Source organism: Mesocricetus auratus, unplaced genomic scaffold, assembly GCF_017639785.1.
Source record: "Mesocricetus auratus isolate SY011 unplaced genomic scaffold, BCM_Maur_2.0 Super-Scaffold_100011, whole genome shotgun sequence".
NCBI classification, from domain to species: Eukaryota; Metazoa; Chordata; class Mammalia; order Rodentia; family Cricetidae; genus Mesocricetus; species Mesocricetus auratus.
Genome location: NW_024429195.1, coordinates 75,644,041 through 75,666,046, shown reverse-complemented (window position 1 = coordinate 75,666,046; position 22,006 = coordinate 75,644,041). Strand labels below are relative to the sequence as shown.

Sequence of the window (22,006 nt, the reverse complement as noted above, 5' to 3'; positions counted from 1 at the left end):
AGCTGACTTTTCAGTACAGAATGCCACGATCCTTTCCAGTTCTGCAAAGTTTTAATTAACATCTGACTTCTCTTTGTGTGGGGAAGCAAACACAAGTCTGTTTACTCCTGTTTAGAAGCAGAGCTAAACTTTTTAATGGCCCTGAGACCTGTCTGCATGCTTTGCTAAGATGTTGAGGACCTGTGGGGGTATCTTGGCAGCTCACTAGAGCCTTGCAACCAGCAAGCTGTCTTTTCCTTTGGACACTCTTCATGCTGATCAGTTCTACAGCCCTGTTATGCACAGACCATCACAACCAGCAATGAAGGAAGCCAAACATGAGGAGGCTTTACATAATGTCTAGTACCCTTAACAAAGAAGCAAGCTCATTAGTTGGACATCTGGATTCTTGGCAGCAAGGGTAGAAGTTCTTGCTCATAAGTACCTTTCTTTCAGGAGTACCTGAATATTTGGTATTGGTTAGAAATAATCAACAAAATTTGGTGAAATTTTAAATTTCCACCTTACATGATATCTTAAAAGTTTTATAAATGAATTAAGGTTATAGGTCGTACAAGACCTTTGTAATATAGGCCTACACTAAATAACCTTTAACATATGAAGTTTCCTACATTTTTGTTTTTATTGTTTTTCTTGTGAAAGGTGTTTAGTAGCCTTCTCTTTGCACTGTTTGTGTTATTCAGAAAAACATTCAATTATTTTACCTGTGAATATCATTAATATCAAAAATAGCAAGAATGTTCATATTAAAATAGCAATGATAATAGAAGACAATATTCAATCTCAGTGTCCCTTAGTCGAGCACTTACTTTGTGGAGCATTAAAAAAATGCATCTTCCTATTCCTATTCAGTTCTCACAGACAATTTAAGTAAATTAAACTTGAGGATGGGGCTGAGGGAGGCCAGGATATTTGTCTAGATTTGAAACTGTGTTTCTATTAAAACTGGGACTCGGACCAAGACTTGTTTATTTCTTCCAAAGGTCTAAGCTGTGAGCCATGTTCCAGAGGCAGGGTAGAGCCAGGCAGGCCAGTCATAGAGCACATTGTGCACCCAGGGACAGGGTCTTGCTGAGACAACTTTACTTCTCTGGGCTAGTGAAGGCCAGGGCTTCTGAAAGTTTACCTCAACTCAAGCAATTGTAACCAACTGTGTAGCTCTAGATGTTTTCTGTCCTTGTGGAACTCAGCACACACAATACACAACACACCCACATTAACCTTGTCAATCAGGCTGTGTGGTTCGTGGTTTCAAAGCACCTGATAAATTCTGGTACCTAATGACCAACGGACTGTGGTTCTTACTTGGGTTATCTTTAAATTATTCACTGAGAAAAGTCAAGGAGATGACGAGAAAGTACTTCTTAACTGGAGCTGCATCGGGGCTAACATTCAATAAATCATTCTTGAGACATAACTTTCAAGGGGAAATGTGCGGCTATTTTGTTATTATCACAGGTAAGTAGGTAGAATGAAATGACAATAATGATTGGTCACTGGAGTTTTGCACATAAAATAATGCAGGTCTTTGATTGCAGCAAAATGCACCATACATTGCTAGATTTCAACAAAACACTGTTTTATCATTGCTGGACAAACATTTGTTTTAGCTGATTTACTAACGTAGCCCCAGCAATGGTCCATCTTGCTTATAAAAATTATGACTAAAAATGTCCCAATAGTGCCTGGCTGTGTGGTACACCTGTTCATGAGGCTCTCTTCACCTGCCTTTTGTTGGCTTCCTCTCTCCAAACTCCCTCTATTTGAAGAGAGCTTCCTTAAGGTCCCTTTACAGAAAGGAATTCTCCCCCCCCACTAAGCCTGAAAAGATACTTTCCTACTGACAAAGGTGTCTGGGAACTCAAGGACTATTAAAATGAGCCAGTCAGAGCAGGGCGGTGGTGGCGCACGCCTTTAATCCCAGCACTCAGGAGGCAGAGGCAGGCAGATCTCTATGAGTTCGAGGCCAGGCTGGACCTCCAAAACAATACACCCTGTCTCATAAAAACCAAAAAAAAAAAAAAAAAAAAAAGAGCCAGTCAGTAGGAAATATTCCAACAGCTGGACGAAGTGACGTTACCCGCATTACCTGTGAGAACTAATAGCGGAAATATTTATAATATAGAAAGGCATGCAGGCCCACCTTGCTTAAAGGTGCAAAGAGGAACAGGAAGAGTCTGATCACAGAATGAGCATAAACCTGCAGGATGGCTCCCGCCCCCCTGCAGTATCTCAGGTTCATTGCCTGTCTCCAGTGCAGAGTGGGACTAAGAATAATATGGAGAGTGTAATAGGATGTTCTGGCACTCCCAAAGTGCTTGAAACAAAAGGAGACCAATTTCCTACCAAGAAAGACTATAAAGCACTATCCCAAATTGTCTACGTTTAATACATTCTGTCAAAGAATTACATATCAAGCCTATTTATCTTCAGAAGAGGAATGCCCCGAAAAATGTTTTAAAGACAGGCTAATTGGTTAATTTAATTTTTTCAAATAGCAATTTTCTCTAAAAACAAATGACACTTTCGTAGAGAAAAATCTCCATCATGAAAGTGTTGGAAGAAACATCAAGCTACATAAGGTTTTTTTTTTCTTTACCTAGTTCTTCCTGTGTGCACAGACTCAGCTGCGGGCATCAACACTGTCACAATTAACTGTTTAGAAATAATGCCACATGGTATTACAGCAAGAGAAGCAGTAACACATCCCAGTCCTGTCCACCTTCCTGGACCACACAGAGTAATCCAGAGATTCCTTGAAGCACATTATTAGATTTTTATTTTAATCATCCTTCCAACACTTCAATGTCAGAATGCTAAATGCTTTGGGTACCTGGCTGTCCTCAAGAGAACTGTGGTAGTATGAGGACCCAAATGTCATCCAGGTCCATTTTATGTGAATTAGAAGGTCCTCTGGAGCATATTATTTCTCGTGTTGGGAAAAAAAGTTTGGTTTAAATTTTTCTGAATAAATTTTCAAAATCAAATTTGAAAGTTTTCATGAGAGATGATCCTCCCTGGTGGGTGATGTGAAGCATAACCTGGGGGGCAAACATGAAAATAATTAGCATAAAGCATATTAGCATATAGATGCCTTTGAAATAATAAACAGCAGAAAACCCCAGTGCTTATCCCCAAAAGAAAAGAGATGAGAAAAAATGAAATTAGCGTATTCTTCTTGCATGACAACTCTAGCTTGAAAGCCAAAAATGAACATTCTCATTCTATGAAGGGTGCAATGACCAGAGAGATGGAGAAGTAACTCTCAACTCCTAACTCCTAATTTTTTTTTGTTTTATTTGGTCATTATCACCATGTAAATATTGTCTACTTACCCCTTAGCCAGAACTTCCAACCTCTTTTTCCATTAAACAGAAATAAAATCAAATACCTTCCTTTTACTTCCTTTATAAGTCACCAGGTTCTCAGATATAAAGCATATTTATATTTTCTCCAACACCTTTTATCTGTCTTTCCATGTTTTCTCGGTGGCATACTGAATGCCAGAATTGGTAGTCCCATTACTGAGAGGACAGGGGAGCCTATTTTGAAAATGGGATAATATTCTTGGTTTTTATTAGCAATGGTCCACGAACTCAACTAATTCTTTTTTATGTCTGCCATCAATATTACTTCTGAGAGAGTAGAATGGTATAGGCTGGCATAGCAGCAAGAATGTGATCTTTGCAGTCAGTGCCCATTTTAAAATTTGTTGTGGCTCATTTGTGGAATGATGACTTAATAGAACTAACTCAGCCATCCCTTATATAAAACAATGATGGATTTTATAAATCAGAAAGACTGTTACGACAAGTACAGGGTGCATATGCAACCTAGGCACTATAACTCTGTTTACGTTCTCCAATAACATTAATGAAGATTCTTCATCTTGTGACTTTAGGACTAAGTAAGTTAAATGCCATCCCATTTTAACTTGCATATATTTCATAAATCAGTGGCTCTGACGACATTAAGATACCATAAAAGAAATGGCATCATAAAAATTTACTCGCCCCCCTCAAAAGAAAGTAGTCAAGGAAATAAAGATCCTAAAGCTGGGATTTATCCATTGGAAGCAAGAGTGGTACTTCCAATTAAACTTTGAAACAACTGTCAGAAATGTAGGACTCTCTCATACAGTGCAATAGAATTAAGGATTCATAAGCCACACTTTAAATTACCTAAATCAAGGGACACAATGTATCAGTATCCGGACTGCAATGCATTGCTTTTATTTTTCTTACTTATTTTTGAAACAAGGTCTCTCACTCTATATCCAAGACTGGTTGGTCTACAGTTCATGCGCTGTCTTGTCTTTTCGCCCCAGCTTTAGGATTGTAGGCCGGTACTACCATGCCAGGGTGTTCATTTTAATCATTAAAGGTGTAAATATGGCACTTAGAACCCTGAGAAAGGGTGTTTCCACCAAAATACCCTTTGGCTTTCTCAATTGCCATCAGTTTTGAGCTTTGACAGACGATTAATGGCGTCACCAAGGTGAGACTTAACCTTTTGACATATGGAAGGAGAAAGGAAACATATATTGCCAAATAACAGATTCTACAGAAATTGCGAAGTCAGCCTTGGTATAGGTCTGTATTCTTTCTACACAGCTCAGGCGGTAGACCTGCCTTTCCTTGACAAACACGGCTTGCAGTCAGAGATCATCATCATCAAACCTACCTTTCTCATATCTCATCCATACTCCTGGCACACCAGAGTGAAGCTGGGAGAGGGGATAGAAAAGCCTGAATCTGTATATTCCTCAGCAAAAACGCTGCTTGGTTGTGTCTATGATACAACATGACTGAGGAAGGTTGAAACACTCTGTGTGAGCAGATTCATGACTGTTTACCCCTTCCCTTTCGAACTGACCTCACTTGAACTGTGTCAAGAGACTGACATTATACGTGGTACATTCCTGTCAAATGTTATTCAATCCTCATTTTTCTTCTTCACCGGACCACATAGAGGCCAAGCACACTGCATTTCAGACTAGATTGAAAAGGAAAACAGCAGTAAACAGTCCACAAGCTAGTATGTCATTGGCTTTTGGGATGCACCAATATTTTAGTGGCCCGCTGGCTGTCAAGAATGGCTCCTCTGGCTATAAAGGGAAAGGGCTTGTCTCAGCAGTTTCCTGATAAAAATATGTAGAAAAGCTATTCTACATGTTTACTAATCACTAGGAATGGTAAAACATGCCCTCTGTTATCTAACCATGAATCCAGACTCTAGCATTGGTTCCATTAAGAATATATAATGTTCTCACAGGACTTTATTTTAATGGTAATTATGTATAGATATAATATATTTGGTCTAAAAATGGTTTTGAACTTTAGACCATATGAAAAAAATAAAACAAAAATAAACCTTCCTAAGACAATCTATTAGTTGGCTTTAAAATTCACTTGGTTAAGTTTGTTTTTTAAAGTGTAGTGAAGTGTAATGATCCTAGTTTTGCTTTCCCTCTCTCCTTTCACATTTGAAAAGTGCTACTAGGCACCACATGGGCTCACAAATCCACCATATATTTCAAAATAAATTAGGAAAGGAAGCTTCATAAAAGATGAATTTATTTCCAGTTTGTTGTATTTGGGGAGGACAGCTCCTCGATTCTTTCTGCCTTGGCTGTATTGGTACTATAGTTTCACAGAAGAGATGAAATAAAACCCAGAGAGAGATACACTTATGCCAGTGGGGCTGTCAGCTGGCCCTCGGGGCAGGGGGGCGTTCTTCCTGGAAGATAAGCTCCTGCTCTGTACAAGGGCTTTGACTGTATGATTCCTGGGGAAATTCTAATGTTTATGGTCCATTGTGTTAGGGGTCCTGCTTCATCATTTCTGGATACTAGTAACAAGTTATCTCAAAAAGAAGTTATAAAACCAATTTCATTGATAAGGGATCTTAAAAATATGTTATTTGAATACACACACATATATGTATATATATATATATAAATCTTTGTGTATGAAAGACTTATTCAATGAAACCACAAAATACTGATGAAGGAACTGAAGAAAAATCAGATTTTTCATTTTTTCATCTAATAGCACTCATGCTATTAGAATACACATATTTCCCAAAGTATACTATAAAATCCCTATCAAAATTATTACATTGTTTTCCACAAAAATAGGAAAAAACCTTAAAATTCATAATGCAACATCAAAAAATCCTTCACTAAAAAGAATAAAGCTTCTAGAAACACCAGAATCCCTGACTTCAAGATGTATAAAGCTATAGCAATCAACACAGCATGGGGCTAGCATAAAAACAGACACTTACGCCAATGGAATATACTAAAAAGCCATGAAATAAACTAACACTTTTAACAGTCAATTGATCCTCAGCAAACATGTCAAAAAACATATTGTGAGAAGATTGCTTCTTTAAAATATGATGCTGGGCAATTGGGCATCTATGTGCAGGAAAACGAAACTGAGCCTATCTCATAGCATACAGAAACTCTAAGTGGATTAAAGTCTTATGTGTAGGATCTAAAGTTGTAAAAGTACTAGGAGAAAACTCTCCCCAGCATTGGAATAAGTTATGATTTTTTATTATTTACCTATTCTTGGAGAATTTCATAAATCTATACAATGTGTTTTGATATAGTCATTCCCATTATCCCTCAGCTTCTTCCAAACCACCTACTCCACATTCCCTTCGCAATTCCTTATCTTCTTCCCCTATACCAAAAATAATCCACTCAGTCCAGTTAGTGCTGCCCATATGCACATGGGTATAGGATAAGATTACTTTATGGCCTAACAGATAGGAAAAGGAACAGAAACAAATGGAAATGACAACAAGCTAAAGATATGCACATCAAAAGAACCAATCCACAGAGAAGTAACAAAAAAACTGGGATGGGAGGAAGTATCTGTAAGCTACACATCTTATAAGTAGTTAATACATGAAGCATTCATGGAGCTCAAAACGACTCAACAGCAGAAAAACAAGCAACCCAAATAAATAATAGTCAAAAGAGATAAAGGAGATTCCTCAAGAGATAACACACAAATAACCAATAGATATATGAAAAAATGTCACCTTTTAAAAATCACCAGAGAAATACAAATTAAAAGCACATTGAGAAATGATGCCACCGCTCTTAGAATATAATTATCAAGAGATAATGCACTGCCAAGGACACGGGGAAGTGGGAAACTTTGTAGGCCATTGGCGGGAGTGTAAATGAGTACAGCCATTTCGGAACCCAGCAATCCCATACCAGGTGCAAATTATAAAAATAAAATAAAATCAGTGTGTGGATGAGGCACCTACAAGTGCATGTCCATTGCAGCATTTGTCACAATACTCCAAAAACAGTATCAACTTAAGTTTCAATCAACAGATGTGTGGATAAAGAAAATGAGGTATAAATAAAATCTGGAAGGTCATCAGTCTTTAAACAGAAGAAACTCTGACATTTGCAACAGCATGAACAAAACCAAAAGACAAGGTAGGGAGTGAAACTGACCAGGCACAGGCAGATCTCTCATATATGTTAAGTCTGAAATGCTGACCCTAACAAGGACAGCATGGTACCAGGGTTGGGGGATGGCAGAAGGAGTTAGGGAATATAGGGAATGTGTTCAAAGGATAAAATTTTATTTTGGATAAATATGCTCAAGAGCTATGCTATGCAATAAACAAAGTGACTCTAGTTTGTCACAGCACACATGAATTTTTGAAAAATCTCTAAAAATAGGTTCTAAGTGCTCCCAGCACACACAGAAACATCTGTGGGACAGTGCATTACTTAATTCAGTTGAGCCATTCTCAGATATATGCATATTTCAAAATGTTTCATATACATATATATATACATCTAATATAGAAAACCTTTATTCAGTTAAATGATAGGGGATGTGCCTCCTATCCCAATAATCAGAAAGCTGAGGCAAGAGTGTGTGGTAAGAAAAGGTAATAATATCTTTAAAAAATGTGTTTTAACCTACAAGCAAAAATAGTTAAGGTCCCCAAATCAGTATTTTTCATGTAATGTACTGGACTAGGAACATCAAATGCTAGCAGAGCAGCCTTGCTCATCTGCCCCAGGGAGAAACCATTCAAGGGTGAAGGTGGAGTCTAAACTAGCGATACATAGTCAAAAAGTGGCAGATAGTACTGACAAAGACGCATCTTCAGTTCTCCTTAAATCCAATTTCATGTTTCCTTCTTCCTTTACACCCACAATTGTACCCCTTTGAGACTGTAAATACTGGCAGAGAGTTCTGGAGATGCAGTTATCATGGTGATGATAAATGATGATTAAATAAGGATCAGCTGATTTCACAATATAGAGAGAGCCTACGGTCCTCAAGGAAATCCATCATTTAATAGAAACATGGCTTTGTTGATCTAACCCTGATGGAGAAAATCATGATGTTATCTAGTAAGTCTTCAAGTAAAAGGATGCTTTGCATTTTTCCAAGTTATATCAATATCTTTACCATAAGTGCCTGAGACGTATCATTAGGGTGTATTACCAAGTACTTAATATTGCTCAGAAATTTCTAAGAATGATCTCAGTTTGAGGAGCAGGAATTGAGATTCTACATCACAAGGAAACAGCAAGATTGTATAATATGTAAGTGTATATAATATACAAGGAAGCAATAGGGCAATGGGATACAAACCCCAAATAAAGCTATTTCAATGGGACTTTATGAAACTGATTAATTCAGGGGAAGAATGGATATAAAAAAGATTGATTTTGGTGTCTGGAATGATAGGCAATAGTGAAAAGGAAATGAGTTGGTAAAATCATATTGCCGGGTGGGGGATGGATAAATATCAGGAAATGCAGAAAATGTACAACAGGAAAATTTCCTAATTATATGAAAGATATGGTGTCCTTGGTAATGCACCTAAGCACACAATTTCATTCCTGACAATCAGACTATTGTTCTGTAGACGTTTTAGTCGTTACATCCTATATACCAAGAGTTAATGTTCACTCAGTTTTAGGGAACTTGCAGTTATTTCCTTTTGGCTTCTCCATATTTTTTCCAGCATTCACCTGGGACAGAGCCTGTAACACCATATCTGTTCTGTGCTAAGGCACCAAGTAACTAATTTTGAAAATAAAACTAACTAAACCCAACTGGTCAGACACATTTGTTCTTAAATGTGGTTTGTTAATCTTCTATTTAAATTTCAGTGTTCCATCATAATTTGTGTCAACTGAATCTGAGTCACTATGAGTAACCTAAGATTAAATCCTCAATACCAAATTTTCCATTCAGCCTGACAATATGCTTTGGACATGTTAACTCACTATTTTAAACCAGCACAGAACCCCACAGCACTAATTTATAGCATTAATCATGCCATTTATTTTCTGTTTCTTTTCCTACTGAAGAGAAGGTAGGCAGGAAGATCAATGAAGAAAGCAATTGAAAACAGAGAACGTGATCACCTCTTTAGATAACTGCATCTCAGAGTAAAAGTGGGATTGGGTCTCCTTGCACCACTGGGTTGAACTGAATGGCATCTTTAAGAATGACATAGAACTTATTAGTTCTATGGTTCTATAGATCTATAGATCATGGTTGTGATAGGTTTTGTTAATTGAAAGAATGGGTGAATTTCTGAAATTACCTATAGTCCAAACTATATAGTTCAGAGGCCACATTTCAATAATATATGATGTAGAATACCAGGCTAATGGATCTCTACGTGGCTTTGTCACACAGTACCAATGTTTGTCCCTGCACATAAAATTGGTAGAACTCTAGCCCCTGCTTCAAAGGTTTCTGTTTGGGTTAGGGGTAAAGTTCTGAGAAGAGGGTCTAGCATGTGGCAAATATTGTATTTGTTTGGAGGGCCATCATCATCACCATTATCCATAAACACATGCCTATTGCCTAAAATACAAAAGAAACTCTCCCTGCTATGTTGCCTTCAGCGAGAAGGAGAACAAAATACCAATTCATTATCCCAGTCATTGCCAATTTATTCATTAGCACATGAAAAGCACTGGAGTGCTAAATGGCATAAAAATATTTGTCCTTAGAGTTTACATTGTAGGGGTATGATAGACAATAAACATATTTATTTCGTGTATTGGTGAGTGCTATAGAAAACAACTATAGGAAGTCAGGAAAAATTGCTTAGGGGCCATTCATCTGCCCCCACATTCAGCCCTGTTTGACAAAATGGCTTAGCTCAAGGCCCTGTTTTTCCCTCAAGAAAAATTCTTGTGCTGACATTCTAGGTAACAGCCTCACCGAAATTTCAGCCATTTGAATAAAACAGAAATAATTAAGCACATGAACACATCCAGACAGACATATGTACACTGGCTCTCTGAAATGTAATGTGTTTGCAATTTGCCGAATGGCTGCCTGTCCCTTCCATCTGGTCTCATTTCCCTAGCACTTGAATGCGCCACCAGCATTTAAACCCTAAAAGGTAGAAACAGAACCTAAACACTACAACACATATGAGGGTATGTTTTCCAAAGCAGCAGACCTCAAGCAAACACTGTGGTAACTTTGTTAATGAGTACAAAGGCCAGAGAGCACAAAAGACATTCCACTGCAGATCTCATTAAAGGGGCTTAAGATAAGCTTGACAAGCTAATGGCAAAAAATCTAATTTGGATTTTCTGGACATAACCCAGAGAGAGTCCAAAAACACCGCAACTCTACCATGTATACTACCAAAGAGGGAAACAACTCGGGGTCAATTAGACCCATGGAGTTCATGAATCAAAAGCGAGGGGTGGATATAGACCTATTCAACCACATTGAATAGAAAATCATGCCCTGTGTGTTTTGGGTTTGAGCTCTGGTCCTATTTAAACTGCACAGATGTCATAGGTCCCTAATATAACAGTGGTTCCCAAGGAAATGCTCATCAGGCTGCATACTGAACAAAAGCATGGGTAGCTCTGGACACCACACTGCATATGAAGCATCTTGGCTATTCTTTGCCTTTTTTCTAAAAGCCCTTTCGAGCTCTACATTCTAGGACCATGGAATATGGGTCATGTTACATAGCACTTATGGATGGCTATTGTATGATTCACTGGTTGCTCTAGCTTATGACTATTGCAATTCTCCAACTACTTTTCCATCTCCAAGTGAATACACCTTGCAGTGGAAAGCTCCTTCTACACATCCTTAATGCCCATCTCAGTCTTATCGTAGTCAACCCAAGTTTACAGACAAGAGAGCTGAAGATTCACATCATTTACCCTGTCCCTAGTTAGGACAGGAGCAAGGATGTGAACTTGGGACATTTGTCTTCTCAGCGTATGCATATGTCCTGCTACCCCCTGTGAGGATGAACAAATGTTTGTTTAATGGATATAGGAAATGAGCGGGTATACTTCCTAATATTCCAAGTATTAAAAGAGGCAAGGTTTATCCTTTAACCACTGTGCCTTTGAAAAATAGGTACATAGTCATAGTATAGTGGTTGGTGCGTTAGAATGCTTAAAGGTACACTGCCCTCTAGTCTTTCTGTTTCTACTTTACCTTTTAAAACATCTCACAGATCAATGGTGATTGCATGTTCCTCTATAATCTCTTCTGAGTCTGCGATGAACTCTTAAACCCGTATCTGCCTGCTTCTATCACTAGAGTGCTGGGACCAAAGGCATGGCTGCTACATCTATCTATATGCTAATTTGTCAAGAAATCCTTGACAGTTCCTCATGTTTAGATAGCTGGACATTTGCCCAGGTTTAAGGGAGACCTCAAGTTTTCCAACTCTGACCCATCCAATTTCTATTCAAGTCCTAATAATAATACAAGAAGTATATGTTTAACTAGTGTAAATAACATGAGGATATTCTGTTAAATGTGTAGTGAGGAGGAGAAACTGATTCCTTGCCAAAGCCTGGTTAATAATCTGGGTTTCTCAATACCCTCATCCTGATCACAGACCTTGGATTCAGGGCTATTTACAGAGAATATCCCACAGATCCACAGCCCTGTGTGCTTTGATCCAAACAGTTCAGGAAAAGATGTCAAGTGTATTCAACCTCTCTTCCTGCCCCCATTGCAGTAAGAGATCTGAGGTAAGTCGCTATACCCATTTCTAAGTGTGAAGGCAGTGTTCTTTGCCCTGTTCTGTTGCTGTGAAATCACATAGGACAATATGTACAGAACTGTTTCTGAGCTATGAAATGGTAGTAGTTAAAATTAATAGAAAAACAGGAATCCAGAAGCTTATGTACTGTGGACTCTCAAAAAAGCCAAATGTTTAATTTTATCCTTTGCCTTACGTGTTTGTACAGACACACATATACTTCACGACATGAGACATAAATGTATATGAATACAAGTTTAAGTAAGTTAATGTGTGCCATTTTAAAGTTTTTACCGGTTGCTTTTGTGTCTCTCACACACTAACCCTCTCTTCCTCTCTCTTCTCCCCTCTCTCTGTGTATGTGTGTATGTGTGTCTGTGTGTGTGTGCATGCATGTACAAAATCAGAGCTTGATGTTGGCTCTCTTCCTCAGTCACTCTCCACCTTACTATTTACGACAGGACAGGGTTTCTCTAAGAATCTGGAACTCAGGTTGGCGAGGCTTGGTGACCAATGAGCTCCAGGAATCTTCTGTCTCTGCCTCTCCATGCTGGGATTACTGCCTTGTGCTACCATGCCTGGTCTATGTGGGTCAAAGGGATCCAGAATCAGGTCTTCATAGTTTCATTGCAAGGCTTTTCTGACTGGAGCATTTCCCCAGCCTTGTTCCTGTTGGTTTCTAGTACAGAGTTACTGAGTTTTACTTAGTGGCTACAGTCAGCACTTTCTTCATGATACTAGGTGTTGGGGTAAAGCATACATCATACAAACATAGATGGCCAACAGAAAGAGTTATTTTGCAGATGGGTAAGCTAATGTCCAGGGGACTTAAAAGAATGCGCCAAGGTTAAATGGTTACAAAACCCTAAGTTGAAGTACCTATGCACAGGGCTTTGCTAACTGGTCCAAACCCCTTCATCCAAAATGTTTAGTAACGCAAGGCAGCACATACTACACTTATGTGAGAATCGGTTCAGATGAACCACATCTGTTGTGAAACATGAGAGTTCCATTGGCTAGAATACAAACTAATCAAGACTTTACAGCTTCAAACAACCTGAAATGATTGGGAGATCTAAAAGTTTTTCAGTATCCTTGGAAGGTTTGAAACCCTAGGTTAGGGATACAGATCCTGTAATATAGTTATTCAGGGCTACAAATTGGATTAATGGCTACGGTTCTTAATCTGGTAACCCCTAGTTATTCCAAGGGCACTTGAGCACCTACTGTGTGCATACCACCTCTTGGGAATAAACTGTGTGAAGGGTGTGGGAAAGGCTTCCTGAGGCAGCTGATTTTCCTCAGGGAGCCTTCAATCTGCCCTCTGGGAAGAGAACCAGAATAAGGAAAGCAGTAAGAGTCAAATTAATCTTAGAATGCATTAGTAATACTTACAAGTATTAAAAGTAAATCAAAATTTCTTCAAAGGATTAAGTCCTTCAGCCTTTAACTCAGTCAGACCTGCCTCCCCCATATGCCAATTAGAGTTCAAAGAAAAGATTCATATACCTCATTTGGAGATCAGTTGAACCTTGGGCACAAGTGATAAATCCTTAATAAATCAGAAAGATAGATATATTTATTCTTAAAATTAACGAATTTTCACATCAAGGTTAAGTGATTTGCCCCAAGACAATTTACTGGAATGTCTGATAAGACACCACAGCCCTGTCTCTCATTTGACATCCCTGACCCCATTCCTCTTGTTAAAGTGCCCCTGCAGAAACACATGTGTCGACACAAAACATGTTCATGCCTGCATACAGAACAGAGAAGAGCAAAATAGTTTTCACTGAAATATTAGAGAGTCTCATGTTTGGCAGCGAAGAGTAGCCCAGATGTTGCTCTGTAAAGAACAGAGAACTGTGAGTTTAAGGTTGCTGCTCCTTATGGCTGCATCTTGCCTACAGTCTTGTGGTTTTCAGCAGTTTCTTTGGCACACTCACAAGTACAGGGGTAAAAAAACCCCTCCCAGATAATTGAACTAGTTGGCCAAGTAAAGCATTCAAAGTGTTTGCTTATGTGGTGTTTTTTAGTACACACACACACACACACACACACACACACACACACACACTTTGAACCTGTAACTCTCTCGGACCATCTGCACAACATGCAGCAAGTTGCCTTCAGCCATTGGGAAATAGACCCTTCTAAGGTTTTTTGTTTGCCTCAAATATGGAAGGAATGATTGTGGTCACTGTTATGACATGTATGAATTTCATTTTAAAAAGGTATGAGACTGTCTGCATTAATTAGGTAGCAAACAGCCCCAAAAAATTACATGTTAGCATCGGTATTGATACAGAAAATGGGGCGTTTGATACACAACGTCCTCCTCACACCCTGGATGCCTTGTATTTAAGCTCTGTAAAGCACTTCAAGTTTTCCCAGGCTTGTCAGCACTACATTTTCATTTTGAAAGCAAAACTAAAGTTATGGCAAGTTCTTTGTTCCAAATTTCTTATTTTTCCTATTAAACGCCATGGTAATTTTGTTATGTCTCAGTCTATGTTAGAGAACCCAAATTATACAAAACTTTGGGGATAGACATTAGCATAATTGAAATAATTAAATTTTTGGTAATTATAATTCTCACTTAAACCTAAATTAAATATGCCAAACTATAATTATGTTCAAATTTGCATTATGAAAATTATCCCCATCTTGCTCATGGCATCTTAAAATGTCTAACAAGGGATCTTGAGCCCTTCAGGTTGAGTCAAGAGGCCTTATCTCTCCAGCCTTTGGGAGGAAGAGACATCACGCATTAGGCACAGTCATTTAGCCTCTTGGGAGAGGGAAGATGGCCCATTATTTCTTCACTGTGACATGTAGGGTTGGCACAATAATCTTCAGATACCTGCGAGTTGCAGTGTCATTAATGAGTGCAGAGAGAGCTAAAGCAGACAGTAAAATATGAATGCTTTCTTTCGAGAGAAACCTTAAGCAAGGCAGGGCAGGTTTTAGGATAACGGTCAACATGGGTAACGAGAAACAAAGACACACACACAAAAAGGCCGTAACATTTTGAACCAGACACTTGAAAAGAAAAACTGTTTCTTAATTTTTTAAAAAAGAGTAAAGACAGAAATCGCATACAGACAAGGAACATTCACCTTCTGGCCCAGAGGACGCAGAGAACTTTTAAGGTTTCTAAGATTGAATATTGTTTATTTGGAATGCAATGATAAAGGACAAAAATAATACGGTTGTAAGCTGTGGTTTTAACTAGCCTTTCTGCTCTACAGTTAGATGAACCAAATGGTGTGATTAAACTTGCAAGATGGTGGCATATTTGTCTTTACCTAAGGGACAGTAGGTGGATATAATCCATGAATATATTGATCAAGAAGTAGATAAGGCTCTGTGTTCAGGGTTGGCACACAGTCAAAGCACACAATGAGAGTCTTACAAAAACATATGAATATATCTCCAGTTGAGTAAAATATTCACATTAATAAAGGAATAAAGCAGAAGAAGCCTGGCTGACATCCCATCTGTTCTTATGAATTAAATTTAGCAATCATATGTAATATAGACATTCTGTCTGAATATCATAAAACCCTGACATATCCAGGCTTTCATTAGAAAGCAGCACAATGTGACTTGAATAACAATCTGTCTTAGCTAATTAGTATTTTCACTTTAGCATATTCACTTCCAGACATATTGCTGTTTGCACATGGTAATTTAGGTAAACAGATCCCGTCCACAGCTGCATCAATTAACACTGCTAATCAAAACTGAATTCAGGTAATTAGGCACATTTATGCAAAAAATGTGTAATTTTGGGGGGAAAAGCTAGATTCTTCAGTAATACGTCAATAAGTAAAAAATTCTCATTTTGTTTATGAAAATGAAGAATGAAGAGAAAAAAATCATCATTAATATATACATCATGCAGAAAGAATAAAATTCCTAAATTGAATCTCAGTCTGTAATTGGCCTGTATTTTCAGAAATTAGATCATATTTTTCATAAATGTTTTCCTCAATGTTTCCATATAGTGAGGTTGATTCATATCTGCCTAGAGTGTGTAATAATCATCAAGCAAGACGCAAATGGTTAATGAATCCTCCCAGATTCATACAACTTGGGGGAGGGGGACTCCACTCACACTTGCTAACACATCTTTCCTCACATCTCCAGAGCACTCACCATGCCCTGAAATCCTCTGCACCAGGAGTCCTTTTCATTAGCAATGTGAGTCACAGCAGCACCCCCACCCCTGTTTCCGTGCCAATTCTTCAGAGTTCTAAGTCTACACAGCTCCCTTCCTTTAGTTAGGATTTAACTTTGTTTTCCAAATGGATATGTCAAATTGTTTAATTTTTGTTTTGTCTCTTTAAAGACATAAACCAAAATGATAATTCTGAAGAACTATTCTGATCGGGTCAGAGAAACTGGTTGGATTTTTGGCAAGTAATAAGTGGGGCTAACAAGTGACTTACTTTAAAAAAAATTACCTGATGCAGGAAAAATTTAGGATGTATCAGCCTACCTATCTGTCTATCAACGGCTCATACATCTATCTCCATCTCTTCTGTCAATGTCTTTTCTCCCTCAGATTGTGGTTTTGCTCTCTGCAAACCTACCCTTGCTAATGACGTAGGGCTTCAGCCCCCTTTGCTTTATTTAAACGAAAATGAGGCTCTGTCAGCCCAATTTAACTAGCATTTCCTTACTTCCTGCCATGTGCTATTCACCTCCTAAAACCCTGAGGGAGGACACAAAGATGGACTTAGAGTCCTCGAACTCTTTTGGGTCACTTCAGACAGTTTACAGATGAACAGAGTCAACTTTCAGAAGTAGAAAAATCACCAAGTAAGAATGTGTCTGTGTATTCCCAAGTCTGGAATTTGCTGGGTTAAACTTATGTCAAACGTAATATAATTTCCCAATCCCTGAGCCCCCATAATAAATTTGGAAATGGGAACAAAACCTCTCTTGTTCAGTAGTGTGCTATCCTTTCTTCATGTCACAGGATTCCAGCACAATTTTTGCTCTTTATTTTTAATGTTTATCAAAATGATTTTTTTCATGTAGCCTATAACCCACAAACCTAACAGATGCTGTCCTTGAGACAATTTTAGTAATGGCAGTTATCGAATAGAAAGGCACATTTATCAACAGATTGTCGGAGCACAGTCACTGAGAGATGTAAGAAAGTGTGGCAAAGACACCTCTTAGTTAATGAAAGTTCTTACAAATTTTAAATGAAAGAGAAGTAAGTATAAACCTTTTGAAGACAGATTTTTATTTGTGTGTGTATGTATTCTCTCTCTCTCTCTCTCTCTCTCTCTCTCTCTCTCTCTGTGTGTGTGCGTGTGTGTGTATTAATATATACATCATGCAGAAAGAGTAAAATTCCTAAATTGAATCTCAGTCTGTAATTGAGTATGGGTAGGTGTGTCAATGTGCATGTCAAGGTATTTGTTTGGAGGTCAGAGGGAATAGCCTTAGGAGTCAGACCTTGCTCACCTTCTAACTTGAGATGATGTCTCGTGTTCTCTTTTGCAGACCCTAGGCTGTCTAGTCCAGACATATCCTGTTTGTGCTTCCTTCTCCGCTCCCAATAGGTGTTCTCTGCTATTCACACATATGTATGCTACCTTCTCAGTCCTTTCAGTGGGTTCTATAAATTGGAACATAGGTTGTCATGCCTGTGCAACAATCTGTTTACCCACTAATTCATCACCTGAGCCCTTGAAAATAATTTTTTATGATAAGTTTAGTACAGATTGCACAGACAATGTCAAATAGGTTACACATATGACTGTAAGGTCAATGCCGTGTGAAAATTCGTATTAAGGAATTAATAGCTCTCATTACCTGGAAAGTTAATAGTGGGATGCTTATCAGTTCTTGAGTTTTTCTTCTTTGAGATTAAATCAAACCAATTATAAGAAATAGTTCACTTAAATACTGTTAGCCAATAATTTTCCTCTATTGTCTGTTGAAGAAAATAACATCTTGAAAAAGTTGCAGGTGACTTCTGTTTAACTATGAGAAGAAAACCCTGAAAACCCTTAAATCTTCAACTGTCTGTCTTTTGTTCTGTGAAGGAAATCTACTCACGGGAAGCATACTCTTGTGCTTTGCAAATTTAAGTTGCTGACACAATAAGGGACAATAAGCAATGAATTAAATGTCATCAATAGGTGTTTTTTAAAAGTCTGAATTTTTTTAAACAGAAGGACTCCAACACAAATATGTAGTCCATACAAATACCAAATGGAGTAATCTTGACTTATTAATGGCAAATAATTTCACAACTACAAGGGAAAATGTCAGAGTTCAGAATAGTTAGATCAAAGGGGAACCAACTGTCAGAAAACAAAGGTAACATATACACACACACGCACACACTGAAGCAAACCAGGTGATTGGATTTGAGACTTACCGACATAGAACTTTCTCCCTCCCCACCCCCATTTCCTTTTCCACCAATTCATTTTCCTACACTAAGAAACACGTATTTCACCATTCTATCTCTGATTCTCTTACATGAGCAAAGGCTCCTGGATATCAGTAACAGTACACTGCAAGACATGATCATACATTGGCACCTTAGCATCTTATGCCTACGGAATGTAGTTATATTTGCAATAGTGTCTTGCTGAAAACTGTATCCATTCATTCTTGTAAGAGGTCAAAGGAGATTATGCCAAATTAGAAAAGATTTGTAATTAAGTCTGGAGAGTGAATAGTGTGTGTTGGAGAGATTTCATAAAGCAGTGGGGGTTTTTTTTGTAAAAATTATTTTTATTAACCAAACAAGTATTTCCCTAGAGAGAATGAGTTTTTAAAAGTTTGACAATGTGATGTGCCAAAGTTAAGCCTGGCAATCTGCACTTTATCAGAGAATAAAGAACAACACATTTGTCTATAATTTATGGTGAATATTTGTCCTATGATTAAGAAAAGGAAATTGTCCTGAGAGCAAACGGACTCTAAATATATTGCTAATCTGTGCTTCAAGGTCTTAGAAGTCTCTGAGGCTGGCCAGAGTTGTTCTGAACGCCTGCTGGTTTGTCTCCATCTCTCTGATATAAATGTTTCCTCTGTGACTTTCTTTGCAGGTCTACTGTAGAAGCCTATCTTTGAGAAGGATGTTAAGAGCACACATAAAAAGCTTGTGCAAAAATAAATGATAGCACCTCAGGCTTCTTAACTTTATACTATAATACACTGGACCCTTCTACCTTTACCCATTTGGAGGGGATTCTGTAATGAAAGGAAAGAGAAATGAATTGCATACCATATGAAGGGAACCTTTATTACCATTTTTTAAAGTTCACAGACACATAAAGGGAGGGCACATTCACCGTGTGGAAGGACCCAATGCTAAAGAGATCCACTAGGTTAGTAATGAGAAAAGTAGTATGATCGGGGGAAGGAAAATCATTTTGAAGCACTGTGAATTTGTAAACTTTTCACAAAAGCTTCCAGAAGATTTACCAAAGGGAAATAAGATTCTCACGTGAAATTCCAAAGAGATAGAGTTTGTCTTTCCTATCCTGTTCTTGGGATCATTAAAAATACTCAATACATCCATAGATGGCTGGAGATCATAGGAATGAAATTACAGACATCAGAAATCAACTTTCAGGACTGCTCAATGAGAAGCTATGGTAGAAGGCTCACACTTTGAGGTACCATTGTATACGCTTAACCCTGGCATAGCATGCAGTAATCATTGCTGTTTTGGGTTAGGACAGAGACAGGGCGGTCATTCAGAACATTGCTTCACTATAGATAGATAGCATTTATTTTCAGTTGTATGAGCTGGGTGGGCTTCATGCTCCACACCTTGGTTGTGGTAGAGGCTTTTAGGTTTTGTGGCAGACAATCAGTGCTTGGGACTTGCCCTCCATTGCTCCCTATTATGTATTCATTATTTCTAGATTTTTTTTTCTGCTTCAGCAATGCTCTCGCCAGAGCTCTGGTCCTTCCCAGACAACATATCATTGAGATATGCAAAAAAGAAAATTAAAATACAAGAGTTTTATTGTTATTATTATTTTAATGACTCAAGGCCTGCTTGACGTTTGCATTTAAATTAGACAGACTAATTCAGATGGGGCTTTTAATTTCAGGAGGTTAATCGCCCTAACAAAGGTCAGTAAAACTTGAATCTTCAGTAGAATTGCTATGGACCCAATCACTTGCAGGACATTTACCATATTCCTATTTCCATGTGAAAGAACACATTTTATTCATTATGTGTCACTAATCTTCTCTTTACATTAGCACATTTGACTAAAAATATTAAACTCTTGCAAAACTCTGACAAAAGTTAATTTCTATCTATCTTAAGAGAAAACTTTTCTTTTTAAAATGACAAATCCAGACTCTCAGCTGTGAATGACTTTTCTAGCCCTTTCTAACCCTTAGATACTCATCAGAGTTCTTGCATTGACAAATCTCAAGTACACAATGTAACATGTTTTGGTTAAAATAGCAGTGTGTGGTTACTGGAGATAATTGCCCACATTGTCTCTGACTATGATGATCATCTGTTTGATTCTACTGAAGAAGCTTATTGAAAATAAAAACTATTGATTTGGAGGAAGCACACATTAATCCAATTTGGAGAACATCAGACCACCTAAATTCACTAATTTACTCCATAACTGTGTATTGAGATTTATAGTGAGTGCCCATTATGTGGAAGATACAGGAGAAGGGAACTTTAAAAAATTAAAAGGTCTCTATTATGATACATTTTGCCATGAAAATGATCCTCCGGCTATAACAAAACAATCAAAATCTTCACTTTCACCTTTTCTGACCAGATTTATTGTGCTTTAGTGAAGAGTTGAGAACACTTAAAGTCAAATTATACCATAATTTTGATAAACAATGCATAAAATTATTTGCATACTTAAATACTTCAGGACTCATAATTCCACAAGGTGATTAAGTTATATTATTTTGATAATATAAAATTTGATTATCAAAATTTCAAATCAACATATTGAGAACATAATGCTTTCTAAGGCCAGGAATCAAATCATGAAAAAGTTGAAACTGGCCATGTTTAAAACACATATACTATACATTCCTTTTTAAAAAGATCATAAGCTTTGAAAACTGCTATGAGCACAAAAGACAGCAGTGATAGGCAAAAGTTAAATTACCGGTTTTTGTCCCGGCAAATTGGCCTGGATTAAGGGAAAAGTAAAGCAGCCTGAATGTATGTCCCCAATTCTATTGCACATCAATCACCAGGATCCTATGGCAGTGGTGTGACACAGCATAAATAACTCAAACTTGTCTTTTGCGTAGTCTGGAGACCCTTTCCTTCTCCTTTGTACTCAGATAAAGTGCACAGGCATATCCACAAAGGCGCATGGCTCTCCTCATCAATATTCACACTCATTAATTAACAGTATGTGAAGGCTATAATTCGAGAAACACTCCAGAGTGTGAATATTCAATCAAGCCAAGCAAATAACAGTCTAAAGAAAATACAGGTGGGACAATCACAGGCCAGACTGACAATGGAGAGAACAATGTTTCAGGAAATATTCTGGGAGTAAGAGAGGTTACTTGCTGTGTGTGTTCTAACTCAAGGACAAAGACCACCCACCCCTCTCCAATTTGAACCCTTCTTCAAACTAAGATAGACTCTACAGTTCTCTTTCTGAGCTTGCCTGTTAATCCCTCTTTTGAGTTGACACAAAAGGAGGCAAAACAACAGACTTTTACATGGTTAAGCAAAAATCTACAATATCCCACAATGTAATCAATTGATATTTGCAATCAAATAGTTATTCTGAAAATTATAAAAAAGCTAGATAGAAAAGTTAGAATATTGTTCTATAATCTATCTCAGTATCAAAAGCTATTTGAATATAGTTTTAAATTTTCAGATTTTTGAAGAATAAAATCTTAACGTTTTCAGAGAATGTCATACAAATGATCAAAAAACATGGATTTTTTAATA

The 22,006-nt window shown here is 37.7% G+C and overlaps 1 long non-coding RNA gene across 3 annotated transcripts in view; it reads right to left on the bottom strand.

Moving 5' to 3' along the window:
• Window positions 1–22,006, bottom strand: part of LOC106020939 — a 92,100-nt gene that overhangs the window by 9,732 nt on the left and 60,362 nt on the right. For all 3 annotated transcript variants that reach the window (XR_001196331.2, XR_005880531.1, XR_005880532.1), the window contains one exon: window positions 2,834–3,041. This is a non-coding gene — a long non-coding RNA (uncharacterized LOC106020939). The remainder of the gene's footprint in view (window positions 1–2,833; window positions 3,042–22,006) is intronic.